Genomic DNA, 10186 nt, shown 5'->3' with positions numbered 1-10186 from the left:
ACCCCATTGATGGAGAAATACCTTTTTATTAGACATCGTTCTTTCACAGAGCATTGAGACTGCATCGCTTAATGAATTTACATTAATTTGAATTTTCCAAATTTCACTTTACTTTAAGAGTAAAATTATTTTCCCTTGTTATGTTGTTGTACAACTGAGACCAGTATATTGAGTCTTATCTTCTCAGAAAATTAATTGATATTGCTGAAAAGGCAAGTTGGCATCCTAACACCACCCCATGCAATTGAAAGTGTATATGTGAAAGAGAGTAAAAGTGAGATATTTTCCTTTTGCCTTTTCTCTCATTTTTTATTGTTCTAGTTTATAGTACTTTGCACATGTTTATAACCATAATGCAGGAGTACATGTAAGTTATGTTTATGTTTTTCATTGCACTCAAATTTTGTATCACCAACACTAGAGCAAGATGTATATCACTATTTTACATTTTTCACTTTTTTTCATATTAGGTAAAGTTCTACATCTCCATAATTTTGCATGTTTGTCACTGAATAAATCTTATGCCTTGACCCCAGAGTGGCAACAGTTTAGAGATGTCGTATATTGAAGGGTAGCATTTGTTTATTTCATTTATTTTTAGGTAAGTCAATGCTATGATTCATATTAAATGCTGAGTGACATATATCCATTGATTTTAAGGTATTAGAGCTTGATTACATAGTCTTGGATAAGATCAGATTTTTGTAACTCAGATTCTATGTTTTATACAGTCAGTTTTGCATAATCAAATATTGAGATGTTTGTACTGGGGCTATTGCAAAACCCTCCTCAGCACAGTTGTGAATATGCACTGAATTCCCCCATAGATTTTACATGGTACAACAGCTACTCACAAAGGCAGACCGATAATATTTAATAATAGTTATGAGTCTGAAGTAAATCAGCACTTTCTGATTGTTATGCAAAAGTTGACCAGCAAGCGATGGAAGCTCTCTTATAACTGTTGCTAGAGTCATCTGAATATTTTTAAATGCTCTGTGTTCAGCATTTTTTTTTCTCTGGATTGTCAATTTTGAAATAATTGGATTGTAAACATGATAAGACTTGTGGCTTAGCAAAAGATGCACTGGTTAAAAAGCCACTTCTCTATGTAAAACAAATTTGTAGCTTATTTTTATGCAGTTTTGCAGAGTATTTTTCACATTTTCCTATTCACATCACTGTATATAATCAAAGGAAATAGTCATCACTTCTCATCAAGCAGGCAATTTTGGATGCTTCATTACTGTATTCATATATGCAAATGAAATTTTCTCTCCTCCTCCTCCCCCTCTCCCCTTTTTATCTTCCCCTCCCCCTCCTCCTCCCCGTCTCCCCTTTTTATCTTCCCCTCCCCCTCCTCCTCCCCTCTCCCCTTTTTTTCTTCCTCTCTCCCTTCCTCTTCCTTATCCTCCTCCCTCCCTCCCTCCCTCCCTCCCTCCCTCCCTCCCTCCCTCCCTCTTATCTTACCTTACTCTTGTTCCTCCTACTCCTCCTTTCTCTTCCTCCTCTCCCCCTCCCTTCCTCCTCTTGGAGTGCTGAGAGAAATAAGTGTGTCAGGAATCAGAAGTTAGTCGTGAGTTCATGTTTTACTTGTCTGCATTCTAAGCTATGATCATCTTCCTGCATTTTAGGTTTTATTCTCTCTTAGGCTTTGTTTGTGAACTTGATAATATATTTTCATATGTTGGTGTCTGTATCTGTGTGTGGGTATGTGAAGATCAGCAAAATATTCAACAAATTTCCTTTTCCTTTTCTTTTTCTTTTTCTTTTTCTTTTTCTTTTTCTTTTTTACTCTCCTTTCCTTCATGCTGTATGGTTTGTGGAAGGGCACTTTGTTTGCTTTCTGAAGTGTTACCATTATCACTACTGTTTCTCTTATGATCAAAAATCTACCCATAGTCAGACATGACTTCAGGGGGCCTACTACTACTACTACTATCAAGGACGTTCTTACTCTTACTGTTTGTCACTATTATTATTACTATCATTATTGCCATTGTTGATTTTCCATGGAAGCTATTTTTATTGTTATCATTATTATTACTATTATTATTATTATTATTATTATTATTATTATTATTATTATTATTATTTTGTTGTTATCGTGTTATCATCATCATCACAGTTATTATTATTATTACTGTTTTATAATTATTATTATTATTATTAATTTTATCATTATTATTGTTAACATTATTGGTCTTTATATTACTACTGTTTTATTATTATATATCATTAATGATCATTAGTAGTTTTTTACATTATTACTATTTCTATTACTAATACTATTACTTTCCCATTACTCTTGCCATTACTATTGCTTTTGCTGTTGCTGTTACTAATACCAATAATATGTATTCCCTTTTTTTGGCTTTGAAAGTATTATTATTTTTATTATTATTATTATTGTTATTATTATTATTATTATTATTATTATTATTATTATTATTTTTATTATTATTATTATTATTATTATTATTATTATTGCTATTACTATTACTATTATTACTGTTACTATTACTATTACTATTACAACTATTATCATCTTTTTTTTTATAGTAGTTGCAGTAATGGACTGATGGAGGGGAAATTTATGGCCAGTCATATACAGAGAATATTTTATAGATTGTTTTGTCTAATTTTTATTATTCTTTTCTTATGTTTCTGCCTTTCTTTCACAGTGCCATGTATAAGTGCATTTGGAAGTGTGTGTGAATGTTCAATGATTTGAAACTAGAATGATTTTGCAGCAATGCTTAATAAGTACAGTCAATATATTCATCAAATGGTCCCCTTGTTTTTGTTTTGGTTTTTTTCTTCATATTGGTACCATTTTGTTATAAAAAAAAAAAATCCTTTTGTAAGTGAATGGAAGGAATTGGAATATTGACTGTATGTTGCATATTCTAGTCTGTGTCATATGTTTTATGTTTCCTTGGAGAAGTTTCTCGTTAGAAGTACAAATATAGAATGGGATAGTTCATTTCTTCAATGCCACAAAGATGACTTCTGATGTATAATTATATTTATGCAATTTTAGTTAACTATGCTGCAGAATCCTCATAAAAGGAAATTTCACTGACCCTCCAAGTTTTTGTTATTTATTGACGATATATGCCACACAATGACTTAAGATGGGATATTCAATTGTAATACCAAAATAGTCTATGGATAGTCATGGAATGTATTCCTATATACTGTATAAATTTTTATGAAGGCTTGTGTACAAGTGCAGATTTTTACTGAAGTACAGTTTTCATATGTATGTAGTTATGTCTTTAGTCTACATAATGTAATTGCTGTGTTAATGTTGAGTATGAACTTTATTTAAAAAAACAAAAAACATTGTAATCTGTACATAATGTGCAGTGAAAGTCTGAAAAGGTGAAGTAAGCCTATCAAATGAAAAGCCCCATTGTTGTTATGTGAGTTTCATTAACCAAGATCCTTAGAAGAAAAAGAAGTGAAAGACAAGAATTGTAAAGGCTTAGGAGGCAGAGACTGGGACCCACTGCTGGGGAACTCCCCTGCCTTGGGACTCAGCCCTCACTCAACTAAATTTGCACGGTCTTTTTCTCTCTTTCTTTTTCTTTTCTTTTCTTTCTTTTTCTTTTCTTTCTTTTTCTTTTCTTTTTTTCTTTTCTTTCTTTGTCTTTGCTTTCTTTTTCTTTTCTTTCTTTTTCTTTTCTTTCTTTTTCTTTTCTTTCTTTCTTTTTCTTTTCTTTCTTTTTCTTTTCTTTCTTTTTCTTTTCTTTCTTTTTCTTTTCTTTCTTTTTCTTTTCTTTCTTTTTCTTTTCTTTCTTTTTCTTTTCTTTCTTTTTCTTTTCTTTCTTTTTCTTTTCTTTCTTTTTCTTTTCTTTCTTTTTCTTTTCTTTCTTTTTCTTTTCTTTCTTTTTCTTTTCTTTCTTTTTCTTTTCTTTCTTTTTCTTTTCTTTCTTTTTCTTTTCTTTCTTTTTCTTTTCTTTCTTTTTCTTTTCTTTCTTTTTCTTTTCTTTCTTTTTCTTTTCTTTCTTTTTCTTTTCTTTCTTTTTCTTTTCTTTCTTTTTCTTTTCTTTCTTTTTCTTTTCTTTCTTTTTCTTTTCTTTCTTTTTCTTTTCTTTCTTTTTCTTTTCTTTCTTTTTCTTTTCTTTCTTTTTCTTTTCTTTCTTTTTCTTTTCTTTCTTTTTCTTTTCTTTCTTTTTCTTTTCTTTCTTTTTCTTTTCTTTCTTTTTCTTTCTTTCTTTCTTTCTTTTCTTTCTTTCTTTTCTTTCTTTCTTTCTTTTCTTTCTTTTCTTTCTTTCTTTTCTTTTCTTTCTTTCTTTCTTTCTTTCTTTCTTTCTTTCTTTCTTTCTTTCTTTCTTTCTTTCTTTCTTTCTTTCTTTCTTTCTTTCTTTCTTTCTTTCTTTCTTTCTTTCTTTCTTTCTTTCTTTCTTTCTTTCTTTCTTTCTTTCTTTCTTCCTTCCTTCCTTCCTTCCTTCCTTCCTTCCTTCCTTCCTTCCTTCCTTTCTGCTTTTTCGTTTCTGTCCCTTTCCCAACCCCTATTACTATCCACTTCCTAAGGTGTGAGAGCCGTGCTGAAAGGATGAAAGGCTGACTTTGTGCCAGTCCTGACCGGCCTGAGGGAGCCATGGGCACGGTATTCCCGTTTTAGTTGCCTAGCCCATACCCCTCAAGGGGATCCTGAGGGGTGGACTGTTTCTCTCCCCAACATACTCCAAGTTTACCTTGGCCAATAATAAAGATGTTATCCCATTGTTAGTTGCAATGAGGCTTGCCCCTTAATCAAATAGCCCCATCAACTCAAACTCTACCGATTCCCTGACCCCAGGCTCTCCTGTGACTTCGGCTCCAAACACTACAACCACTACCCCCTCCTCAATGACTACTAGCACAGTATCCACCCTAATCAACACTCAACCCCCAGGAGACATTTCTACTCCCAACATGCTCAACTTCAACAACTATACCCCCACAACCTTCTTCATCAACTATCCCATCCTCCCTTATTAGTACCTTACAACCTTATTGTCCACCTCCCCATAACACTACCTCCCTCAACACTACTCCCTCTTCCACACGCCCCCGTGCTTCTACTATCCCCATCTCAACAAAAATCTTAAAAACGGTATTAAGCCCAGCCAAATGGGACCGATTTTTCGTGATCCCTCCCACAGCACCCTACTCTGACGACACTTCTCTTCCAGCAGTATCTCCAAAAACACGTAGGCAAAGTCTATTTCCGTAGCCGATCCGATCGTTCCCGTCTCATCACAGTAGCATCTGAAAACCAAGCTATAGCATTATCAAATCTAACTGGTCTCTCTAGTAACCCCATTCCTGTAGAACCTCATCCAACCTTCAATACTTAAACCGAAACTTTCTATCCCCAGCAAGCTGTCCTATCTATTTTAAAAAATTGGTCAGATTGTGGAGAAGACTTACTTTCTTGTCTCACAGACTATGATGCGATATCAATACAGCGCTACTCCATTCCTCCCAGAGGTCATCGTAATAATCCCACTAATGGTGCCAAAATTACTCCGTAGACATGACCTTCCCTTTAATGTTAACATAAGTGGACAATCCCTCCCTGTCCGACCATATCAACCTCCTCCCCGTCCGTAGCCTCCGGGTTAGTACAGTGGTAACGTGTCGGCCTCTCATCCGAGGGGTCGGCGGTTCGCGCCCCGCCCAGGCACGAGAAGTTGCAATTGTCGCTTGGAGGTTACTGCTGTGGCTGGGCACCACGGCGGGTAAGGACTAAGACGAGTCAGCACCAGCTGACACACGTTAGCGAGTCGGCATTAGTCGACACAGGCCGGGCTCCCCTCATTGGCATAGCCCGGGCGAAGCTCAGCTTCGCATATCGGACTTATCCTTATCCCCGTCCGTGCCAAAATTGTTGGCGTTTAGGACATGCATTGCCGTTCTACAGCCAGATCCCCCCCCAATCCTTTGCCCGTTGTTGTCGTGGGGGGGCTTAGGAGACGAAGACTCGATGATGGGGAACTCCTCAACCTTGGGACTCAGCCATCGACTCAACTAATTTTGCATGGTCTTTTTTCCCACTCATACTTTTCGTTTCAGTTTCTTCACCAATCCCTTCTACTATCCACCTCCTAAGGTGTGAGAGCCGTGCTGAAATGATGAAAGGCTGACTTTATGTCAGTCCTGAACGGCCTGAGGGAGCCATGGGCACGGTATTCCCCTGCTTTAGTTGTCTAGCCCTTACCCCTCAAGGGACCCTGAGGGGTGGACCGTTTCTCTCACCAACATACTCCAGGCTTATCATGGCCAACAATGAATAACCATTAACCATTAACCATTAACCATTAACCATACCATTATTAGAGGCAATTACCTCTTCATCAAATAGCTCCACCAATTCAAACTCGCCCGATTCCCTGACCCCAGGCTCTCCTTTGACCACGGCTCTGAACACTACAACTAATACCCACTCCTCAATGCCGACTAGTACAGTATCCACCCTAATCAACACCCCAGGAGACATTTCTACTCCCAACATGCTCAACTTCAACAACTATACCCCCACAACCTTCTTCATCAACTACCCCATCCTCCCTTATTACTACCTTACAACCTTATTGTCCACCTCCCCATAACACTACCTACCTCAACACTACTCCCTCTTCCACATGCCCCCGTCCTTCTACTACCCCCATCTCTACAAAATTCTTAAATAATCTAGTTAGCCCAGCCAAATGGGACCGATTTTTCGTGATCCCTCCCACAGCTTCTCACACTTTCTGCTTTGACAACCTGTTTTCATTCCTCAAATGCATATACATCCTTCACTTGATGTAACCCCTATACATTACCTTACCCAACCTTAACCCATTTACTCGTCAATTCCTTTGCCCAACTTTGACAACTAATCACTAACTCAACCACCCTTCACTACCATTTACTATAGTGCTACATGACCTTAGATGTCTAGCACATTTATTTTGCTTTTAACCATTAACCATTCCTCCCAGAGGAAATCGTAAGAAATCCATTAACATTGCCAAAATTACTTTCCGTAGACATGACCTTCCCTTTAATGTTTGCATAGGTGGGGAATCCCTACCTGTCCGACCATATGAACCTCCTTGTCAGTGCCAAAATTGTTGGCGTTTAGGACACCCAGCCAAACACTGTCATTCCACAGCCAGATACCCGCTATGTGCCCAACCTGGCCATACTCGATCAAACTGCTCTGCACAATCACGCACATGTGCAAACTGTGGCGGCCCCCATAATGTATTTTATAGTGGCTGCCCCACCTACAAATTTGAGTCTGAGGTAGCAACTCTCAGATTCAGACTTGGACTCACTCTACGTGAAGCCAGACAGGAGGCTCGTCGACGAGGTTTTTCTCTTACCCCCTACTCTAGTAATGTCGCTCACTCTGCCACTCCCCCTACCCCCCTAGCTCCTACACCCTCTCCTAAACCTAACCCCCCCCCCTCCATCTAACTTCCCCTCTTCTACCTCCTACCTTCCCCAGTCAAATTCTTTTGCCATCCTAAATCCAGACACTCCAATCTCTACTACAGCCCCACCACCTTCCTCTCTCCCTCCTCGCACTACCCGCAGCAGACAGAATAAACGTTCCACCCCCTCTTCCCCTTCCCCACAATCACCTCCACCTTCCTTTGCCCTTATTCTTCAGACACCAGACTTCTCTTCCCCCCCCCCCCCCCCCCTCACAAGAAAACCTTTATCTCACAAAACTCCCCAACCAACTCCACTACAGAAACTCCTGAAGATATCCAGAACTACATAATCGAGTCCCAAACTAATACTCATCCACCTTCAAATTCTACAACTCCCGCCCCCTCCACACTCAAAGTGACTGCCGATATCCATCCTCCTACTCATATTCTCCCTACACCCAATCCTCCTACCCCATCCCAACAAAACCCACTCCCCCCCGACTCCAGCCCCACCTATATCAACCCACCAACCATCCCCTCTATCCCTTCCACTCCCTCCTGGTACCCTCTTCTCCAGACCCTCTACCTCCCGACACCCCTCCTGATACAACACCACCTCCCCAACCTCATTCTTTATCCCACCCTCTAGCACCTTCCCCTTCAAATTCTCCAACACGCACTGCAATTTTTGCCAGTAAATCAACGAAATATAACTATCCTTCATTGGAACATTCGCGGTTTCCGAATGTTCCTCTTTCAGTCCCACATATTCTATTGTCATGCTCACGTCCTCCCTACATAGACATCCCAACTTATCAGACATCCTTACAGAATCTCACACTTTCTGCTTTGACAACCTGTTTTCCTTCCTCAAACGCATATATATCCTTCACTTGATCTAACCCCTTTACATACCTCATCTGACCCTAACCCATTCACTCACCAATTCCTTAACCCAACTTTAACAACTAATCACTAACCCAACCACCCTTCACTAACATTAACTATAGTGCTACATGACCTTAGATGTCTAGCACATTTATTTTGCTTTTAACCATTAACCATCTACAGCCAGATGCCCTCTATGTGCCTAACCTGGTCATACTCGATCAAACATGTGCCAACTGTGGCGGCGCCCATACTGTATTGCGAGTCCCAAACTGACACTGAAACCCCTCATCCACCTTCAAATTCCACAGCTGCCACTCCCTCCACACTCAAAGTGACTGCCGATATCCATCCTCCTCCTCCTCATATTCTCCCTACACCCCTTCCTCCTACTCCCTCCCAACCCCCCAACCCCCCGCTCCAGTTCCACCTACATTAACCCCCCCCCCCCCCGCCATCCCCTCTATCCCTTCCATTCCCTCCTAGATACATACGTGAATCCCTTATGTCACAAGTATCCCCTTCCCCAGATCCTCCACCTCCTGATACTCATCTTGATACAACACCAAAACCCCCCTCTCATTCCTTATCTCACCCCTAAGCTCCTTCCCCTTCAAATTCTCCAACACGCACTGTAACCGTTATCACTCGTAAATCAACTTCAAGTATAACTATCCTTAACTGGAATATTCGCGGTTTCTGTTCTCACAGGCCCGCCCTTCGTCATATCCTTTCCTCTTATAACCCGTCCATTATATGCCTTAAAGAAACATTTCTTACACATCTTCCTATACCAATTCCCAATTACCATTTTGTCTTGTCCTCTCACTCCCTTTACGTCAATCAGAAAACACCTTATGTCCTACCTCCCCTTCAAACCAATGTCCTTTGCACAGTTATTCGCATCTTTCTTCGCCGCTGGATCACAGTTATTTCAGTCTACTTCTCCCCTTCCCCCTTCATTGACTTTGTTGCCTTTGTTGCCTTTGAAAATCTAATTCCCACCACCTTTCCTCATAGTTGGTGATTTTAACTGCCGCCACACTCTTTGTGGTATTTTTATCACCAACTCCCGTGGCCGATCCCTAGAGCGCTTCCTCTCCACAATTGACATTATCATTATAAATTCAGATCGCCCCCACACACTTTGATATCCGCACGCAATCTTTTTCATGCATTGATCTCTCTCTATGCTCCCCTTCTCTTCATTTAGATTTCCATTGGTCAGTTCTAGACCACTTTCTCTACAGTGACCACTTTCAGTTCTCCTTTCTCTTACTTCATATGTACCACTTCCTAACTCCCCACTCTCTCCTATTCCTACCCCTCCATCATCCTTTGGCATACGAACGCAATCTTTTTCAGGCATTTACCTCTCATGAAGGCCCTGACGGTATTCACTACCGTATGCTCCGACACCTTCCTTCTTCCTCTCTATCCTTCCTATTAACTATTTTCAACCACATATGGATGTCAGGAAATTTTCCTTCTCACTGGCGAGAAGCTCTTATCCTCCCCTTCCTGAAACCCAATAAATCAGGTACCCTCCCTCAAAATTACCGCCCTATCGCTTTAAGTAGCTGACATGCAAACAAACTACTAGAGCGAATGGAAAACTAACGTTTAATGCGGTATCTTGAATCTCACAATCTTCTCTCTCCTTCCCAGTTTGGTTTCCGCCGAGCCTGAAGTACAGCTGACTCTCTTGGTCATATCGAGACATATTACATCTGCATTTGCACGCCATGAACCTCCAAATCTTTCTCCATCCTTTTCTCTCGCACACGTGTAGGTCCCCAGCCTCCACTCTTATATGGCACTCCACTCCAATACCGTTTCTCTGGCAAATTCCTAAGCGTTATTTTTGACTCTGACGA

This window comes from Penaeus chinensis, chromosome 34, assembly GCF_019202785.1.
Source record: "Penaeus chinensis breed Huanghai No. 1 chromosome 34, ASM1920278v2, whole genome shotgun sequence".
Lineage (NCBI taxonomy): Eukaryota > Metazoa > Arthropoda > Malacostraca > Decapoda > Penaeidae > Penaeus > Penaeus chinensis.
This window is presented reverse-complemented; position numbering follows the sequence as displayed.